Source organism: Aedes aegypti, chromosome 3, assembly GCF_002204515.2.
Source record: "Aedes aegypti strain LVP_AGWG chromosome 3, AaegL5.0 Primary Assembly, whole genome shotgun sequence".
Classification (NCBI taxonomy): Eukaryota; Metazoa; Arthropoda; class Insecta; order Diptera; family Culicidae; genus Aedes; species Aedes aegypti.
Genome location: NC_035109.1, coordinates 179485531 through 179507788, shown reverse-complemented (window position 1 = coordinate 179507788; position 22258 = coordinate 179485531). Strand labels below are relative to the sequence as shown.

The 22258-nt window shown below is 39.9% G+C and overlaps 1 protein-coding gene across 2 annotated transcripts in view; it reads right to left on the bottom strand.

The window, feature by feature from the left end:
• The window catches only part of LOC5578544, a 625448-nt gene that overhangs the window by 495472 nt on the left and 107718 nt on the right, over nt 1-22258 (bottom strand). For both annotated transcript variants that reach the window (XM_021853771.1, XM_021853772.1), the window contains exon 2: nt 9294-9538. The gene's annotated coding sequence lies outside the window, so the exon portion shown is untranslated. The remainder of the gene's footprint in view (nt 1-9293; nt 9539-22258) is intronic.

Below are 22258 nucleotides of genomic sequence, written 5' to 3'. Positions count from 1 at the left end.
TACCACTTTTTGGGGAACTGGGTTATTCGGGGAAAGGGAGTTGTAGTTGTGTTTGATCCTTCGACCTTGACACTTGCTCCTGCGGGGGCGGGCGATGAGGGCAGGATCAAACATGTCGCGCGTCGGTCGGGTGAAGTGAAAAGTGGCGTGATCCGTTAGTTGTGTTTGATCTATTGATCGCATCGCTTGCTCTTGCGAGGGCGAGCGATGAACACTTGTCCGGCGTACAATGCGATTATCGAATTATTTCGCGAATTCGGTTAGGCGTAATTATGGGGTCTATTTTATAAATCGAGTCGATCGAAATGACTCGACTGGAGTCACTGTCGACCAAAAAAATCGCTCGGCTCGGCTCTGTCACTCGAGTTTCTCGACAGTTGTCACTCTATGTGACTGGATTACTATGGGAGTCGACGGGTGACATCTGAAATATGCATGCTTACTTTGATCGACAGTGATTACAGACGAGTCACATGAATCTGCTCGATTTACAAAATAGGCCCCTATATCATGGATCGCATCACCTACCATTGGTGACTCCCAGATCCTTACCTTACCCACTAACCCAATATCCTTTCCATGACAACCGTGGAGATGCAGAGGTGATCTCGGTCTCTAGTAACAACGGTAGTCACACTAACATTCCTTCCCTTCCCCGATGACCGTAAGGACGTGGCCGGCGCCGTTATTGATTTTTAAAATTTGAGCTCTCGATTTGTGCACATTGAAGAATGGTAAGCTAATCCCAAGCCCCATTCATTAATTCCCTGTGCAACTTCGATTGTTCTGGTCAATCACGGAGTAGCAACTACGAATTGTACGGTCATCTATGCTTATGCTTCACCCGAGTGGCGATGCCTGCTCCCAAATAGACCACGTGCTGGTTGATGGACGACATTTCTCAGATGTCATTGATGTCAGGACCTTCCGAGGCCCTAATATCGACTCGGATCATTATCTCGTTGTAGCTAAAATTCGGGCGCGGTTATCCAGCGTCACGAGTTCCGCAACACACAGAACGCTACGCTTCAATATACAACGCTTGTCGACTGATGGGGTAGCTGCGCAGTACCGTCAGCAACTAGACGAGAAGTTGGGAAGAGTGAACGTTGCTGGAGACGTCGACAGCCTGTGGGACCCTATCCACGAAGCTGTGACAACAACGGCGCGGGAAGTGATCGGCACTGGTCAACGACGAAGACGGAACGACTGGTTCGATGAAGAGTGCCAGAGGGTGACAGACATGAAGAATGTTGCCAGAAGCCGTATGCTTGTGGCCGGTACCCGACAGAACAGAGAGCGGTACAGGGCAGCGAGAGCCGAAGAAAAGCGAATCCACCGCAGAAAGAAAAGGCAGCACGAAGAAAGTGTGGTAGCTGACGCACAAGAAAGCATGAACCGAAATGATATGCGGAGATTTTATGCAACGGTCAATGGTGCGCGGCACAATACCGTACCAGTGCCCGCCATGTGCAATGACCGAGAAGGGAATTTGCTGACCGATAAAACGGCAGTGGCTGCCAGGTGGAAGGAGCACTTTCAGCAATTGTTGAACGGTGAGAATGGAAATGTAGCGAGGAACAGGATGAACATAGATGATGACGATCAAGCTGTGGACCCACCGACCATAGGAGAGGTTAAAAAGGCTATCAGCGAGCTGAAGAACTGTAAGGCTGCTGGGAAGGACGAGATCCCGGTCGAGCTTCTCAAGCACGGAAGCGAGCAGCTTTACCAGTCGATCCATCGAGTACTTCTGAAGGTATGGGAGGACGAAGAATTGCCCACCGGCTGTTTGGATGGCCTCATCCGCCCTATCTACAAGAAAGGGCACAGACTGGAGTGTGCCAATTACAGAGGAATTACCCTGCTGAATTCGGCGTACAAAATTCTGTCGCGCATCCTGTTTAACAGACTGAGACCGCTCGAGGAGTCCTTCGTCGGCGAATACCAAGCTGGTTTTCGTGAGGGCCGTTCGACAACGGACCAGATGTTTAGCTTGCGAATGATCCTAGACAAATTCCGGGAGTATAACTTGCAGACTCACCATCTGTTTATTGATTTCAAGGCGGCGTACGACTCAGTGAAAAGAAATGAGCTTTGGCAGATAATGTCTGAAAATGGTTTTCCGGCGAAACTAATTAGGCTGATACGTGCTACGCTGGATGGTTCGAAATCAAGTGTTCGGATCGCAGACGAGGTGTCAACCTCGTTCGTGACGTTAGACGGATTGAAGCAGGGAGACGCACTTTCGAATTTACTGTTCAACATTGCACTTGAGGGTGCTATTAGGAGATCTGGCGTGCAAAGAAATGGCACTATTATCACAAGTTCGCACATGCTCCTTGGCTTTGCGGACGATATAGACCGGATTGGAATCGATCGCAGGTCAGTGGAAGAGGCCTTCGTGCCTCTGAAGAGGGAGACAGCGAGGATAGGCCTGACCATCAATTCTACCAAGACGAAGTACATGGTTGCAGGTAGAGATAGAGTCAGGCATTGTGGTGTAAGTGCTGAGGTAGTGTTTGATGGGGATGTGTTTGAAGTTGTTGAAGAATTTGTTTACCTTGGAACACTTGTGACATGTGACAACGACGTTTCCCGCGAAGTGAAAAGACGTGTTGCGGCTGCGAATAGGGCCTTTTACGGACTACGTAACCAGCTTAGGTCCCGCAGCTTGCAAACCGAAACTAAATTCGCCCTGTATAAAACATTGATTCTTCCGGTGGCTCTCTACGGGCACGAAGCGTGGACGTTGAAAGAGTCAGACCGGAAAGCTCTCGGTGTTTTCGAGCGTAAAGTGCTGCGGACAATACTCGGTGGGAAACTCGAAAATGGTGTGTGGCGCAGACGCATGAATCACGAGTTGTATCAAGTGTACAAAGATGCGAATATTATCAATCGTGTAAAATACGGCAGACTTCAGTGGGCTGGTCACTTAGTGCGAATGTCGGAAGAAAGAATTGCGAAAATAATATTCAGCAGGGAACCAGGTAGAGGCCGGCGGCTTCGGGGAAGACCACGAATACGCTGGCTGTACGCAGTGGAAGAGGACCTGGCGACCCTAAACGTTCGGGGCAACTGGAGAAGTTTCGCCCAAGACCGACGAAGATGGAGCTCTACAATACGCCCGGCAATGGCGTGATGCTACGCTGTAGCCATCAAGGTATCAAGGTAGGTATGCTTATGCTTATGCTTAACTGAGTTATTCGGGGAAAGGGGGCATTCGGGGAACTGGCGTTCGGGGAACCGACATTCGGGGAAACGACATTCGGAGAAAAATAGCACAATCGTTGAAAGGGCCTTAGCTCTTGTTCGCAGACGACCTGAAAATATTTCAGCAAATCCGAACGACCGCCGATGCAATTACGCTGCAAAATGAGTTAGATCGTGGTGGTGCGATCTAAACCGGATGCTAGTGAACCCAAACAAGTGTTTGGTAATTTCTTTCTCCCGGAAAAAAAAGCCTGTTCGTTTCAAGTACACCTTTTCTGATGTGGAGATAAGCCGAGTAAACCATGTGAAAGATTTAGGAGTAATCATGGATTCCCAGTTTACCCTCAAACAGCATGTAGCATCGTCGATAAGGTCTCGAAAACATTAGGCTTCATTATGCGATTATGTAAAATTTTTAACGATGTTCACTGTTTGAAATCACTGTACTGTTCGTTAGTGCGTCCTATTCTTGAATTCTGTTCCCCTGTATGGAATTCAATTTACCTTAATGGTGCGGAACGCATCGAATCGGTTCAACGGCGGTTTATTCGATTCGCATTAAGCAGATTACCATGGCGAGATCCTTATCAGAATAGACTGTCCAGTAGGCCGTCCCTTATTTTTCGAAAATGCGAAATGTTATAAGTTCGTCATTGTAAAGTGCTCGTTTTGGTAAGAAAAAAATCAGGTAAAAATTTGAAGTCCGTATGTGGACGCTAAGTGGTCCCCCAACAACCCTAAAGGTATTAGGTGTAGATGACTCTCGTGCGCCTAGTAGAGCTCGGTGCTCTAGTGCACGCAACATGAGTACGAAAAGTCACTAGTAACAATTTGATAATTAGCATATAACTTTAAGTAAAATAATATTTTATACTGTGGATAGCTTCATAACAGTGCACGCTGACATAAAATTCATAACTACAAAGGGATCGTTCAAATATTACGTAACGCAACAGGGGGAGGAAGGAGGTCTTCCGTAGTGTTACGGTCCGTACAAAAATTTTAAATTTTCCATACAAAAGCTCTTACGTGGGGGAGGGAGGGGGTCTAAAATTGGCAAATTTTGCGTCACGTAATATTTGGATCATCCCAAAGAAAATAAACGTCTATGCTGATTAACAATGCGCGCAGAACAATTTGTTACTGGTGGCTTTTCGTACTCATGTTGCTTGCACTAGAGCAGCGAGCTCGATTTGGCTCACGGGGTCATCTACCACTAATAGCTTTAGGGTCGTTGGGGGACCACTTAGCGTCCACGTACGGACTTCAAATTTTTACCTGATTTTTTTCTTACCAAATCGAGCACTTTACAATGACGAACTTATAACTTTTCGCATTTTTGAAAAATAAGGGACGGCCTACTGTCCAGCGATTCTCCACGAAATTGACCTCAACTTTCAACCTCGAGCACTTCGGAATAATTTAATGCTACGACCTCCATTGCGCAGAAAGAACTACGGGATGAACACCGCTATCGATGGAATTCAAAGGACTTCTAACCGTGTCTCATCTAAGTTCGATTACCACATGCCCCGGACTACACTACGCCGTCTTTTCTCAGATGTTCTGACTGAAGTCAGAGAAATTTAGTAGATCATGCTCTCTGTTTATTTTTACGTTCATTTTAATTGTTGACAAGCAATGTATGTTTCGTTTAAGTATTTTAATATTAGGGCAAAACCATTGGGGCCGCTGTAAGTGACGAGAAGTGATCAGAATAAGTGACGAGAGTGACAAACAAAGAGCTAGCAGTAGCCGTGAAATCATTCGCGTCAAAAAAGGCAGCAGGACCCGATGGTAGGGGAAGTGGTGGTAAAATGAACAGGGGTGGTAAAATGAACACCGTGATTTTTACCGAGAAAAAACAAATTTCGATGATTTTTTATCACACATGGACGATTTAGAGCATAAATCGGAGTGTTCGAGTTGATACGTAGGTCAATTGAAGTGAAAATGTCAACGGAAACTAAGATTTTAGAAAATTACATTTGAAAATTAGAACTGACGTAACTTTTACCTCGGAAGACTTGAGGTTTTTCAGTGAGGTAAATATCGTTATGATATGATGTCAAATCTGAAACCTTTAGAATTCGTTTTGAATGGGTTACCATCTTTAATAGATATATTTTCGGTGGGGTAATGAAAGTTTTCAGAAATATTCGTTTTGCTCACGTTTTTTGCATGGTGTTCATTTTACCACACACAGCTGTTCATTTTACCCACATAGTGCAGGTAAAATGAACATTTGCATCGCTTTTTGATAGCGATAAAAATATGTGAAAATTCATCTATTTTAGTTTGAATCCATGTCGCTGCTATAGATTACATCCCTTTTTTTGATATTGTGCGAAAGAACTACACAAATTCCTCGTTTTTCTATCAGAAACAAGATGATTTTCTTAAGGTGTTCATTTTACCACCCCTTCCCCTATTCCGATTTTTCCCTAAAAGTGGCAGACAATGCAGATCCAGACATGTTCAGAACTGCGATGCAACGCTGCAACGATCAAAAAATCTTCTCGGATGTTTGGAAGCGATAGAATTTGGTACTACTACCAAAGGGGGCGACCAGGTGAACCATCGGCGTATAGACTTATCTGTCTACCCGATACGACGGAGTTGTTGGAGAGGTTGATCCTCAACAGGCTAGCACCGTATATGGAAGGTACAGACGGCCTGTCTGACAATCAGTTTGGAATCAGGAAACGTAAATCTACTCTGGACCCTATCCAGTCAGTCGTTCAGATAGATAAGCTGGTAATCGAGCATAAAAGGAGCGGCATCCGTTGCAACGCGGTTGTCACTCTGGACGTGAAGAATGTTTTCAACAGCGCAAGCTGGGAAGCGATAGCCCACGCACTTTACCGCCTCGAGGTACCGGTGCAGTTGTGTAAGCTTCTAGAAATGATAGGATTCTACTGTATGCCGCAGAGGTGGGGCTGAAAAGCATTCGAATTACCACGGGAGTACTTCAAAATTCAATCCTGGGTCTGGTTTTAAGGAAAGCGATGTACGAAGACGTACTGAGGCTGCCCCATCGGACGGATGTTCAGATTGTTGGCTTCGCCAACGACATCACCCTAATGATCTATGGTGAATCGATGTAGGAAGTAGAGTTGGCAGCAGAGCACTCCATAGATAAGCAATGGATGAAGTCTAGGAAACTAGGCCTGGCGCGTAACAATATTGAGGTGGTGGTGATCAACAACCTCAAGTCCGAGCAACGGGCGCTTATTTCGGTAGGAGATTGCACCATAGAGTCCAAACAATCTATTGGGCATCTTGGGCAATTTCGCTAGCCATATTGAATATGCCTGTAAAAGGGCATCTACGGCTATAGCGGCGCTTTCGAGGATGATGTATAACAGCTCTGTTGCAATTGCCAGCAAACACAAGCTTCTGGCAGGCGTGGCGTTATCAATGTTGAGGTATGGAGGACCACCCAGACAACCAAAATGTATGTATAACGAAATCATCTGGAGGCTTTATATGTGCAAAATTTCACTTATAAGATGTCGCGAAAAGGCCTTCTACGTACAAAAGTGGAGGCGATATGCGTGCATATATTATGTGATGAATAATAACATACAATGCGAGTGTATAAATATTCTACCGAACCAACCTGTGATCTTATGCGACTTAACTTATGATAACAAATGTTGATTTGACAGCTGCTACGGATTGATGCGACTTACTTTGTACGAGTGTACGAGACGAAACAAAATGTATAAATGAACTCAGAACAGAAGTGTTTTATGCGAGGAAACTCATCAAACTGACGAGTTTATCCACGGTGTTTTGCGGGTTTGATGTAATTAGTATGAATAAACGAGTTGTAACGTGAACTTTCATGCGATTTGTGGTTGTCTGGGCAATCTAGTTAAAAGCGCTTAGAACGAGCAGAAATCTAAAGCGATTGGAAAGCACGTATAGGATCATGTGCTCAAGAGTAGCGAGCGCATACTGAACGGTTTCTAAAGAGGCCGTGTGCATCATAGCCGGGATGACGCTCATCGGGCACATCATCAAGGAAGATATTTAATGCTTCAATCAAAGAGGTACCAGAGAATTCCGCAACGCAGGTAGAGAGGCAACGCTCAGAGGTTGGCAGCACGAATGGGATAACTTCACTAAAGATAGATAGACTCATCGGCTTATATCAAATGTGTAAGATTGGTATGAAAGAAACCATGGGGAAGTGAACATCCACCTGACGCAGTTTCTGTCAGGACGTGATAGGCAATAGGTGTGGGAACTCAGAATCTCCTTCGTGCTGGTGTGGAGGAAACAGCGGAGCATGTCGTGTTCGACTGCCCCCGTTTCATTGTTGTGAGAGATCGTATGCTTGCTACATGCGGAGGGTACACGTCCATATAATCCAGAGAATGTGCGCGGATGACGAGTGTTGGAATGCAGAAACTACGACTTTTACTCACATTATGTTAGAATTGCAGCGCCTATGACGCGCCGACCAAGAGTCGGCTGCAGAGGATTTGTGTTGCCGAGGCTGGTCCCCTGTAACATTGCTTGAGTCGGCAAAGGAGAAGCAGTTTGCCTAGAATACTTCTGCTACATGTTGTGAGTGTTATATGCACGGGCCCCTCCCCGAAGAAATGCCGTAAGGTGGTTCCGTGGAGATACGGGTCTGAGGCCAAAGGTAATATATGTGCACTCTGTACACCACTTAAGCAATTCAATAGGAATTGCTGAAGAACAGTGCATGTGCTGGTTTTAGTGGGTCGTCGTTGGTGTGGCACCCCCAAACTCCCTGAGTTACTTTCTCAGGCGTCTGTTTGTAGATTTCCTCCTTGTAAAAAAAAACAATCGCCACACAGTTACGTAGACTCGTATAGGTAGGAACCAATCGCGGCCAAAACAATCGATTCGGACCACTACCTTGTGATGAATAAAGTGCATTAAAGACATTCCGTTGTGAAAAACATTCAATACCGACGCCCGCCACGGTGCAATCTGGAACGACACAAGCTACCCGAAGTCGCAACTGAATACGCACAAAGCCGTGAAGCAGCTTTGCCGGATGAGGGAAAGCTCACTGACGCCCCACTTTAGAACTGCTGAAGTAGTGTCAAAGCAGCCATTAACAACGCAGCAGAAAGTGCCATTGGGTTCGTGGAAGGAAATCAACAGAACCGTTAGTTCGACGAGGAATGTCAGATGGTTTTGGACATTCTCAAAGAACGCCTTAGTTCTACAAGAAACTCAACCCATCCTTCAAAGGCTTTGTGTCGCATGTCAATATGTGTCGGGATAGGGATGGAAGAATCTCGAAAGGTGGAAGCAGCACTGCGACGAACATCTGAATGTCGCAGGGGCCGAAGACCAGTAAGAATGTCTTTATCGGAGAAAGTACTTCCCAGTATCCAGGAAGCCGCCGAAGCTGGAAAGGTATAATGGGATGGGCATCGCAAAAAATGGTGTTCAGCCGGAGTTAAGACAAATGAGGGCCCAACGAGCTAGGTGATTTGACCAAGTGTGGCAGGATCTTGGAAGTGTAAGACGATCGAGAAACTGGAGGCAAGCATCCGCGGACCGAGTTTGTTGGCTTAAAATTGTGCCGCAGGTCATGCCTTAAAATACGTAGCGCCAAACAAAGTAAAAGCACAGTAGGGTAACGTAGGGTATCTTGTATTGAATCCTCCAAAAGAACACGGGTTACGCTTGAAGATCTGAATATCTGTACTCAAAGAAATTCTTATGTAACTAAAACCGGTTGTTGAACACTTGACGGAATGTATTTAAATGAGCCTATATGGGTATGAATATTTATAATAAACCTTCTAGAGATCGCGAAACTAGTCGCTTGTTGATCACAAGGCCTGGTTCTCAAGTTCGTGGCTTAGCTAGAACATTAAATCAAATATGCATATAGCTGGCATGGCCTTAGCTTTGTAAAGCCAAGTCAGCTAACATGTCTAACTAATTTTCTTTGTAGTCTAATTTAATACAAACTGGTGGTAAAAATTAAATTAACGTAACAAACATTCCATTTATGTAAAATTCTACTTTCATACCCCCGATCCATTACGTAAATAGAGGTTTCAGTATAGCTACATTCTCACCAGCGTTGATGTGTTTTTGAACGATCTCGTTCTCCGTTTTTCCGATACTGAAACTTAGACTTATCATCCACTCATTGCGTGACGCTCGGGCACTGAAAAATCGATTTTAAGCACACTTTCACGTGTCATGACTGTTAATTGCTTATTACGCCATAAAAAGACCGGCCCTTCACTCGTCGAATGGATACTCCATCACTCTCAAAAGCCGAATGTGTCACCAGCAATTAGATCGATGAATAAATTATCTGTAACGAGAAAGAAAATAAAATCGATGGCATTAAATTACGACAAACGATTGAATTTGTTCGGAGTTATGTTGGTAAGCATCGTCGTACATCAATGTGAAATGTGAATTTACATTTTAAGCATCTTAATCTTCCTGAGTTGCATCTCTTTTACCTTTGCCCACCCCATCGTGTCGTACTTGGAGAGCAAAATGCAGAATAAACAACGTTTTCTTTCGAAGTTTGTAGGGTTGCTGCCACACAGTGTTGCAAAGAGAAGAATGTCAGGAAGATGATACTCTCGCTGTGAAGTGGGTACACACTCAACCTAAAAGAAAGTGCACTTTTGCAATGTTTTGTATCCTTGAGAAAGTTTTGTGAATGTGGGCTTTTGTGATGAAACGAGGAAAAATGTGATGTTTTTTCGTTCGTGATGTAAATCACCTTGTGCAGTGCTTAAAGTGTCTTTTCTCTTCTAAGTTATGAAAATTGGGGTTTCAGCTAGATTTTAGGAGCTTCAGAAGCGCAATTTTTATGCATTAGGCTAACCACTACACCGCGGAACATTTGTTTAATTTCAAGTAGTTGTCATGAACCGTATTGACAACCAGAAGAGTTTCTCTCATCGTGACAACATGTCTATTTGAAGATTAAAAAGAGCCTTTGGTTTATGTGGGAATATCAAAAGTTGAGTATGGAAAGCATTAGGAGAAATCTTTCATATTTGCAAGTATGAAGAAAAAATATCCATACTTTTTGTAATCTAATACAGATGACATGTAGACTTCTTCCTTTGGCGTAAAAGCCTGTGTCATCCGCAAAGAAAGATTTTTGACATCTGGATGTAAAAAAAATGTATAATATTGGTCCCAAAATGCTGCCTCGAGAAATACCAGTTCTTACAGGAAGTCTTTCAGACCTGGAGTTCTGATAATTAAACTGTTAGATAACTTTGGATTATTATAACAATGTATGTTGAAAAATTAAAGTTTTTTTTTATTTTACAATCAAGCCTTCATGCCAAACAATGTCGAGTGCTTTTTCTATGTCTAGAAGAGCAAGACCAGTAGCCTTCAGATTTGTTGGAACAGATCAAATTTGTTACAGGTAAAAGTTGATGAGTGTTCAGATGTCCATTTCGGAATTAGAACTGTCATTTGGCAAAAAATGAATTTTTGTTGATGTGGACTATAATTCTGCTCAAAATGACCGTTTAAAAAAAGCTGACTGATGGAAGAAAACAAGCTAATCGGCTAGAAGCTTCTGCAGGACTTTTGTCTGGTTTTCAAATTGATACAACCTTACTATTTTTCCATTTGCCAGAAATATATGCTAACTGAAAACATTTGTTAAATATATCAACCAAGAATGATAAGCTATTCTCTGGATGTTTCATGAGGAGGATGTGAAAAATTCCATCATTGCCAATGCTCTCATATTTTTTATGTCTTCTCTAAAAATAAACAGTTTCGGAGCTACATTTTTTGTAATAAATTGTATGCAAAAAATAATAGGCCATTTTCAGAAGTCATTTTTGAGTCTTAATGATCGATCTGTCTATAATCACATATTCTACTACATATGCCGAGAACATGCGCGAAAGTTTCTGTAAATTGTCAAGTTCTGTGAATGTCAGATTTGACATGGAATTCGTTGTTAGACAAACCATAAAACTTAATATGCTATTAGCTTTTTTGTGAAAATCAGTAATTATATCCTGTAGTTTGATCAGGGTAAGGAATTATCTAACTTGACTCCTTTTTTCATCAAAGACCAGCGTGTGCATAGATGAATCGGAAATAAATCAAAGAATAATTGATATGACTGATAACTAGAAAGACTCTCCCAACTCTGCCTAACGAGTGGTCATTTCAAATAACTTTTGTCAAAAATTTTCCCCAAACTGTCACTGCATTCTCATTCTTGAACGCTTATCACACTCATCTGCAATCCGAGAACGCCAGCAGAGATTCAAGGACTTTGCATATACTTCCTGATAGAAATTAAACTTTTCTTTTCCCGGTTCTGCACGTGACATTCCGCAGCAGGGCAAAACATTTGCCTGAAGATGAGATAAATGTTTATGTTAGCCCGGCTTGGTGGCACTACGACAGCTGCATCGCCGAGTGGTGGTCTACCAGTAAAGAACCCTCGGACGCTCCAGCACTTCAGCAGCGGCGGACTTGAGGAATATTCACTTTCCAATGTCCCATCATGGGAACGCCCTCGGGTTGCTTCCATTCTACCAGAGATACAGCTCGGCAAATAATCGTTCCGAGTGGGACGTGAGGAGACAGAATTTTCATTTTTATCTTTTCCTTATCCCTTTCCGTGGGCGTAGCCAGAGGGGGGGGGAATAGTTTGGTTTGTTTAGAAGTATAAAATTTTGTTCGAGTTTTTCAAAAAGTATTCCCAGCACACATATTTTTATTAAAAACAAAAACTTTGAATCAGGATGCTTTCAAAAAATCAAAAATTTGTCAAGAAATATTTGCAAAAAAAAAAATCCTTCAAATAATTCTCATTTTTTGCCAAGATTTTTTCAGGAGCATCGAAGTATTGTTTGATCATTTGACTTTGACGCTTGCTCCTGCGGGGGCAAGTGTTGAACACTTGCTCGGGGTTCAATGCGTTTATCGAGTAATACCGCGAATCCGGTTAGGCGCATTTATTTCAAATTATATATTTATCGTTTACCAAAACGAATCCCTCCCCCATATCCAAACTCTCAGTGTTTACTTGTGGAAGTTCAGAGGACCCCTCGGCTTCCAGAAAGCAAGTAAAACGTCAACATTTCTCTCCCATTCCCAAATTTACCTGCAATCGGACGCAGCCGGCGCCGTTATTGTTTATTATAATGATGAGAGCTCCAGTACTTACGCATTGGGGATGCTACTGATGCTCATGCTCAGATTTTTCCAGGAGCATCTTCAGCAATTTTTGTTGATTTTATTTCAGGTAACATTTTAATTTTTTGCAATGATTACACAAAATTGTTTCAAGTATTTTTCGTAAAAGTATCCTCCGAGAATTTTTTTTGTTCATTTAATTTGTACAAAGACTCTTCCAAAAGTTCTAGGATAGGTATTCTCCCGCCTGTGAAAATTTTATTTGATATAATAAATTTGAACTTTGAAATTTTTGATTTCAGAAAATCAATAGGAAATAGGAGTGGAATTCGCGAAGCCCGGATTCGATTTACACGTCGCTGTAGTGAAATGTGTGTTTTTTTGCTGGTTCCCAGCTTTTGCGTCTTGATGCCGAAATCTTGAATCCAGTTGTGGATGGATTACCAACTGGTGATTCATTTCATGCTTGTGCAAGTACAAATTTGTATCATGGCAATGTTTCATTTATTTAATTGTTAAACAAACTATGGATGGTCCGTCACTGTAAGTGTCAACATAAGCTGGTACATATTCTTTTATTAATTTATCGCCATTACTGGAAATAATATGAACAGTTTAACATTAAAATTTTCGACGCACCGACAGATAATTTATTTAAATCGAGACCACATGAATCGCATCACTTACCATGGTGAATCCTGAGCATCTTTTGATCCCTCTCATTAACAACACTCCTTCCTGTGAAAACCATGGAGATGCAGAGGTGATCTCGGTCTCTAGTAGCAATGGACGTCATACTAACATTCCTTGCCTTCCCCGATGACCGTAAGGACGTAGGCCGGCGCCGTTATTGCGCCGTTAAGTTTGGAGTCCTTGAAATACATTGAAGATGGTATGCTACTCCCAAGCTATCTGTTGGTTCCCTGTACAATTTTGATTATTCCTGTTAATCACGGAGTAGCAACTACGATTTGTACGGTCATCAATGCTTATGCTTCTGATTATTTTCATTGATTATTTTCAATATAAATAGAAATAATTCATTTCAAATTTACTTATGTCAAATATCTATACTTTTGGTTAGGTAACGAACATTTTAGATTTTTACATCTTTCAATGGATTAACAAAGACTTGGTTTTAAACCTTTCAAAAATCGACCACAGCTAAAATCGAATTTTGAGTTTCTATTCAAATTTCTTATACTTAAACTTATAATTTTTAATAAAATAAGTTATAGTCTGCTCATTTATCGTATAGGCAATAACTTAGTTTTGAACAAAACTGTTAAGAGGAGCTTTCAGAAATGTAACATCATCAACAAACAGGTAGCGAAAAAATCTCTTCAAATTCAAAATCTGTTCTTGATAATTGCAAGAATGAAATGTGTGAGAATCAAATTTTTATCTGCATTAGCTCCGAATTTGCAGTGTGGTAAATTCGTGCCCATACTTTCTGGGACATTCTAAAAATCCAAGACATATATTTTTCATTGGTCATTATTTTTGAATAAAACCATGAATCCACATTAGAGTCCTACCAAGATTGTTTTCCTTAACAATTCTCCAAAACAATTGAGATGGAATGTACCTTGTGATGAAAACAACTCATCTAAAAATACGCCAGGAGATAGCACCGAAAAATACTCAAAAATGTTAATTTTTGAAGTTTTTTTTTTCAGGAATTCCACATGGTTTACTTCTGGAATTATTTTTAGCAATTTCAATAAAAAAAAAAAAGTCTGCTGGAATAAATTCTTCCACAAGCTTAGGGCAAACAACGCAACAAATGATGAAGCTTATGATATTTTTGCAACACACTCTCTTGGGACGGTCTTGATATTTTTCAAATCAGTTTGCAAAAAAAAATCTAAAATGAGTTTAAATATATCTGTTTCAAAGCTGTATCAGGAATTCTTTCGAATAATTTCCAAGCAGTCCCACAGTAATATATTAAGGATTTGGCAATTAATTTTACTAACCACACACTAAAACATATGTACAGTATACTGTAATTTCAAACCGAGTGCTTTTGACTACTGCTGATTTCATGTTTTTTTATATCAAATAATGGGAAATTTTCACCAAAAGCTGAATTCCCAAGAAATATATTCAAAGATTTTTTCTCATACATTTCTTCTAGTATTTCTTTAATAAATACTACTACTACTGATGCTTCTGGAAACTTACATACAATACTTTGAGGTCCCTAAAAAAATAGACAAAGCATTTATTTGCCATTTTTTTAAGAAAGCTTATAAGAATTTCTTATGGAATAGTTTTTGATTTTTTAGGCGCCTTTTTCCGAATTCTTCCAGAAATAACACAAGGCATTACACCTAAGGATTCTTACCGCGATTCATGCAAGAATTTTACCAAGATAGTCTTGATGATTCGTCCTTTTTTTAAGAATCATCCGACTATTCTGGTAGACAAATTAACAAGCATTTAAATAAGGAGAACATTCTGAGCATTATTAAAAGAAGACAATACATTAATTAGACGCAAGCAACAATTACAAAAATGATGTCATGCTAAATTTCAAATTTATAGATCCACCCGTTATGTCACGCTTTTTGTATGATTTCAGAATGGATCATGGGATTCCGGTGTTGATCAAGATGAGATTCCAGTGTCACGGTGCTCCCCTGACCGTTATTATAAAAAAAAACCTTCATCAAATCTGTGACTACAAGTAGTTCCGTTTTGAAGTTACGCCCATTCGATTGTAGAAGTTTACAAATTCAAATAAAATATGAGATATTTAAACGAGTTTTCAATAGCCGTTGTTCGATCACATCGATTTATAATTACCACATCATATCTGTCGATCTACTACAACAACTAGTTTGTGCTATAAATCTTCCTATATCTACGATGTGTTTGGAAGAAGCACACTATAATAGCCGTGTGCTCCAATGAATGCCAAGGCAATAAGCATAGATAGAGGGAAAGACAACCTAAACAGAACAACAAACTCAACGCGGACAAAATCGCATCCATATATTTTAGATCTTACCTATGTATTCTAATCTGTTTTGTATGGAATGTTTGTATTTGTCCGATTAAATGTTATTTTGAGTTTAAATATAGTGTTTGTGTGACCAGAACTACAAAAACGACTATTCTTCGAGTGAACTGATTCGCAAGCTATTAAACAGCGGTGATTATCAAATGAAATATACCATCAAAATTTGGCTCAAAGTTTGTTTGTTTAGTTATTTGTAACTCTTTGTGCGGAATTTTGAATGAGCAAATAGCCGAAGTTTAAGATCAATTGAGTATGATAATACCGTTAAGCACTTTCGAACGTTGTCAATTACACATTGTACTAACATGCTGCCAAAGTTTTTCGTAATTAACTGACTTTTTAGGCTCAAGCGCTACAAGGCATTACGGAGCCAATTTTGTATTATTCATAAAATATGGTTTTTGCACAAGCTTTAACCCGAGTATCATCACGCTTATGCACTATTACGCGTCATGCTTTTGTCTTGAATATATAATTATCTTGATAACGTTACCCAGTGATTATGTAATTCGAAGTAATGCCATTCTTAGATATGGAACTCGAGGTGATAGTCTTGAAGTTTATGGTATTCGGGGAAATGGAATTCAGAGTTCAGGGGTATAATTTCAAAAAGAAATATACACACTTAAACGGTTTCGCCGAGAACCCAACAGCTGATATCGGTAAAAATTTGACGATTCTCGGTAAAACTTTTACCGAGATCTCGGTAAACGTTTACCGAATCTCGGTAACGTTCGCCGGGATCTCGGCAAAAAATTTGCCGAAATTTCGGTAAAATAAGTACCGAGATTCGGCGTTAAAAATTACCGAATTCTCAGCTGTTGGGTTCTCGGCGAAAAATTTTACTGAGGTCGGTGAAATAATTTAAGTGTGTAAATTGTGGTAAATACAGAGTTGGTAAATCATTCTGCGTTACATTCAATCTACTAGAAAATCATAAATTGTTCTGCCTACAGTAACATGGTTTAAATCCTACACTAGCTGGAGATTTCTATGTGATTTTTTTTATTTGGAAGCTACACAAACTTTTCCAACCTGACGAAGATAAAGCGCTTGAGCCTATGAAAAATCAGTTAATTGTGGAAGTCTTTTGCGGCATGTAAGTGCAATGTTTCATTGGAAACATTTGAAAATTTGAAGTATCGTTGAACTAGGATGGCTAATAAATCTATTGAAAGTTAGTATTAACTTGGACCAAAACATGACTAATTAAATCTCATCTGAATATTTCAGATCTCCCTTGAACTTGTAAACTTCTACAATCATAACTCCAAAACGGGCCCTACGATTTTTTTAAAATTTGCTCAGGCATGCAGCTTATCTATAGAAAACGACTGGTGGACACAGATTTGATGGAGGTTTTTTTCTGATAATAACAGTCAGGAAAGCTCTGTGAGTGTGGATCATGAGATTTAGGTATGGACTGTTCATATTTCAGTTTTAAAATGCTGGTATTTCAGTATGGATTCTTTAATTCTACTGTAGATCCTGGGATTGTGGGATTTCAGTGTGGATCCTGGCACTTTAGTGTGGATTGCAGAATTTCAGTGTCAATCCTGGTACTAGCATTCTAGTGTGGATCCTGAACCTCCAGTGTGAATCCTGGTATTTCAGTGTGTATCCTTGGTTTACCACATTGTAACCAAAGGGAATCTATGACAGAAGGTCGAAAGACAAAAGGTCGAAAGGACAGAAGGTCGAAAGACAAAAGGTCGAAAGGACAAAAGGTCGAAGAACAAATACGAAGGGACAAAAGGTCGAAATTTCTTTTCAAAGAAGGAAAAAATTCCCACCAAGCAAATCACTTTCGACCTTTTGTCCTTTCGACCTTTTGTCTTTTGACCTTTTGTCCTTTCGACGTTTTGTCTTTCGACCTTTTGTCCATAAGCCGTGTTACAGTGTTTATTCTTTTATTCCAGCGTGAATCCTGTGGTGTTAGTGTAGAACAAAGGATTATAGAGTGAATCCAGTGTGGGTATTGGGATATCAGAGTGGATCATAGTCTTCCAGAGTGGATCTTTAAATTTCCGTGTAGATCCTAGGATTCAAGTGTGGATCGTGGGATTACCAATGTGGATCCTGAGATATCTGCATGGATTATGGATCAGTGAAAAGTGGACAGCGTGGATCCTGTAGTAGCAGTGTAAATCTTAGGATTAAAGTGTTAATCTTAGAATACCATTGTGGATTATATTGTTGATTCTGATATTCCAGCCTGAATTCTGGTATTTCACTGTGGATCCTTTGATGACAGTGTAAATCTTGGTGTTGATTTATGGATCTTTGGGTTTCAGTATGAATTCTGGGATTCCAATGTTAATCTTGAGATTTTATGGTAGAGCCTGTATTTCCAGTGAACATCTTGAGATTCCTTTGAGCATCCAGCGATTGGAGCGTAAACCGTTGTTGTTTGAGAGGGACTTTAACTTGAAAGCCATTCGTCCTTTATTTATCGTAAACCGTAGGATTTCGATGTGGATCCTGGGATTGTAATTTGGAACTCAGAATTTCAGTAGATTTCGACAGGGTTTCCAGTGTAGATCCTTATATTGCCGTATGGATCCTGGGACTCCAGTGTGGATTATAGGATTCCTCGTGTTCCAGTGTGAAACCTGGTATTTCAGTGTGTAGATACTGATATTCGAGCGTGGAAACTGGGAATTCAGTATGGATCCTGAAAATCGAGTGTGGATTATGGGAACCCAGTGTGGATTCTAAAATTCCAGTTAGGATCCTGGAGTTACAGTATGGATCCTGGAATTACAATATAGATCCTAAGACTGTAGTGTTGATCGTGAAATTCCAGAGTGGATCCTCTGATTTCAGTGTGGATTCTGAGGTTATAGTGTGGATTTTTGTATTCCAGTGTTAATCCTGATATTCTAGTATGGATCCTGGGATTTCATAGTGAGTTCTGATATTTCAGTGGTTCTAGGTTTTCAGTATGGATCCAGGGATTCCAGAGTGGATACTGCACACTCTGAAAAAATCATGTGATTTTACGTCATTTGGATGCACATAAAAGAAGCGAGCCGAATAACGTGAATTTATGTCACATTTTAAATACCATACCATCTGATTCGGGAAATGCCGATCATAGTGACCTTTAACGTGTAGTGTCCTTTAACGTGTAAAATTGCATTTATTGTTCAATACATCTTCAAGCACACATTTTTGTGTCGTTTTATCATTTACACCATGTGTCATTCAATCATACTATGTATTACGTCCACAGTAATTTCCATTATTTTTAAGAGTGTGGGATTCCAGTGTGAATCCTACAATTTTAGTATGGATCCGAGGAAGCTAATGAAGGTTCTGGGAATTATTGTGGAAGCTGGGTTTCCAGTGTGGATCCTGGTGTTGCAGTATGAATTCTTGCATTCCAGTGAGGATTTTATGTTTTCAGTGTAGATCATGGAATTCCAGTGTAGGCCGTAAGACTGCAGTATGGATCCTGGGATTCCCGTGTAAATCCTATGATTACAGTATATATTGCAATGTGAATACTGGGTATCCTGTGTGGATCCTGGGAATTCATTGTGCATCCTAGGACTCCGGTGTGGATGCTGGAACTCCAGTATGAATACTCGGATCTTAGTATGTATGATGGAACTCCAGATGGAATCTTGAGATTCCAGTGCGGACCCTTTGATCACTCTATGTATACAGGGATTCCTTTGTTGATTTCAGTATTTCATTGTGGATCCTGAGTTTCCAGTGTGGATATTGGGATTCCAGTGTGGATCCCGGTATTTTAGTGTAGATATTGAGATTCCAATTGGGATATTGGCATGCCAGTCCTGGGTTTATAGTGTGGATTCCAGTATTTCAGTGTAAATCCTGTGATTCATGAGTAAATTCTTAGATTCAAGTTTGTATCATTGGATTCCAGTTTCGATCCTGGGATTTTAGTAAGGAACCTGGGTGTTGTGGGGCGGGGGAGTTTCCCAAAATCTTTTCAGCACACCGTTGTTTTGATTGAAGGTAAGCTAAAAGCTGAATGTTTTTATTAGATTTAGTTCTATTCTTGGGATCACGAGACTTACAATTTTTGGTGTCCTTTAAGATGTAGCCCTACCCCTGGGTCTTATCAAGCTCTATCGGATCGATCGAAATTATATACGATGCTGCACTGTAGATTTAAGGGTCACTGAATTTAACTATATCCCTTGAAAAGTTCAATATACTTACAAGCTACCTGATAATCCAACTTACGAAACTCGTTGAAATATTGTATAAACCGTTCACGAATTCCTAGATAGTGATAGGTAATATTTAGGTTATACATTCTTTGTAATTTTAAGATTCAATTTTACCTACTCCGTACTATAGTTCGTTATCCAATTCTTCATGTACTAACACTAGATCTTAAGCTCTAATTAGGTTTTAAGGTATAACGATTTTCAAACTACTAATTAAGGAAATTTTAATGGAATAAAGAAATGTTAAGATCGATAGTTCACAAGATGATTTGCATGATTCTTCACATACGGTTTGTTTTTGTTCGTCTCCTTTACGCAGAATTGGTTCACTGTAGTGGTCAAGATGTGTTGACCATTGTGGTGACCACAGTGCAATCGACCACAGTAGATCTATGGCAGGTGGGTGACGTGACATCCCCCCTCCCGTGAACACTAGTTACGATCCGCTTTTCCAGGAGTCTCCAATCTGGGTTCACTACGCTCAACCACGTCAAGAACCGCCAACTCAACTGCTGGTCGTCGATGAACTCCGGCAGCCGTCCGAACAAGAGCTTGACGGACACGTCCATCCCGTCCAGGCATCACTGCTTCAACACGTCCTCTTGTCCATTGATCTTTGGCTGTCCCATTCACCACCAATACCAAATCTCCAACAGCTATACCCAACTAACATTCACTCATTTAACAAACACCATTATGGCAGTTTTATCCAGCATCATGTTTTATAACATTTTAATAATTTCCATGGCCAACCTTTGTTAAAGCATTGTTCACATAAATTTGGAGAAACTTTAAAGCATGTCGTTGAATACCAACTTTATTTTTCAGCTTTAAAAATGTTTTACAAGCATTTTTACAGCTTTTATACGGCTGGTCTAAAAATAATCATAGACTAATAAAAACAAAAAAATATTTTCTAGGCACTTTACTTTATAAATGTAGTGTGCACTATTATTATGATAGTATAACAATCCTATTTAAAAATCGCCTGTATACTGGATTCGAACTCGAGACCTTCCAATCGTCAGCGGTATGCCTTGCCATCTGCGCCATCCTAGAATTGATGATTATACCGTCCAGTGCAAAATATAAACTTGTCATAGCTGAATATTGACCATGTTCGAGCTTTTATTCGACAACATCTAATCAACACATGGTACGCTAATCTACAACTGAACAAGCATATTATTCAGCTGCTGTTTAGTGCTGATCCAAGCTGAGTTCAGTCGGCTATTTTTAGCGCACAGTGAGAAAATTTATGTCGATGTTGGTCAAAATAATGTTTATTTACACAAAGTAAAAACAGTCTGAAATGATTAATCTAATTTCATAATAAGTTTTAGTTTGTTCAAAACTGATTAATTAACTTAAATAATTTTATAAATTATAGTTTGATTATTTTTTTATTTGTATTTTTCATAAACCTATTACATATGCATTGAAGTAAAAGTTCTCTGTGTGAATATATTTGAATCATTTGAAGGGTTAGTCCTCAGAACCCACCTGAATAGAAAAATATTCGAATATCTTGATGCGATTTTCATTTTCGGAAATGGCCAAGTAAATCATTTTTCTTAGAGCGCAGTATTTATTCAGTTGTGAAGAAATGTAATTTCAAATGTAGCTGGCTATAGAATTTTTTTTTTTTTAAAGACACTACACGTTAATGCTTCCAGTGGGCTATTTGCCCTTTGAAGGAAGCACCACACTATACAACGGACTAGCATGCAACGCCCAGTGGCACAGTCGGAAAACATTTCTATTTTTTTTCAGCCTGAGGCGGGAATCGAACCCACACTCCGTAGCACGATGCGGCTAAATGCCTCGGTGACACTAACCGCACGGCTACAAAGTCCAATTCTGTCAAAAAAATTTCCATTTTTTTGTACGGAAAAACATCCCGAGCAGGCGAAAAGAGCTTAGCAATAGAAAGTATAATATGGATAGCCAAAAGTGATATTAACTTGATAGATATGTGATATAAAATATCTGGAAATTATATCTAAAATGAACTACTAGAACAAAATTGGCATGTCATATTTAGATTCTACAAGATTTTACCAATAGCTGCAAGCTATTCATTAGATCTGCGTACATCAAATTTTTCATAGGTTTAGTAGTTCCAGGAACAAAATTTTGATATTGTCTTCAGATATTTTATCTCTTATGTCAATCAAGTCAATATCACGCTTTGTTTGTCAGTACTTTGCTCCTACTCGGAATACTTAGCTTAAAAGTTTATTTTTGTTTTTCACAATAATTCTGCATTTCTGGAGACTGACCATGTTTATTTTCTGAACAGCTATTTTAAAAGTTTTAAGATAGCATAATTTATGAGCTATGAAATGCATTCGGTACTCAACACGAATTTCGGATATTTTGTCCATTTTATGAAATTTAGCTATAGTGTGATCGCTTTTACAAGGCTTATTTATTGCTGAACAATGTGATTGTTAAACGTCATTTTGGCCTCTATTGGATCAACTGTTCTTATAATATACTGAAGCTGAATTAGGATTTTATAAGATATTTATTCAGCTCTTATTCATGCTTATGTTAAACATGTAGGAATAGCTGAAGTGCGACGCAAGTAAAACGTTAGTTCGTCTTCTGAATATCCTTTTATACATATACATTTGTTTAGTGGAATATTGGCTTT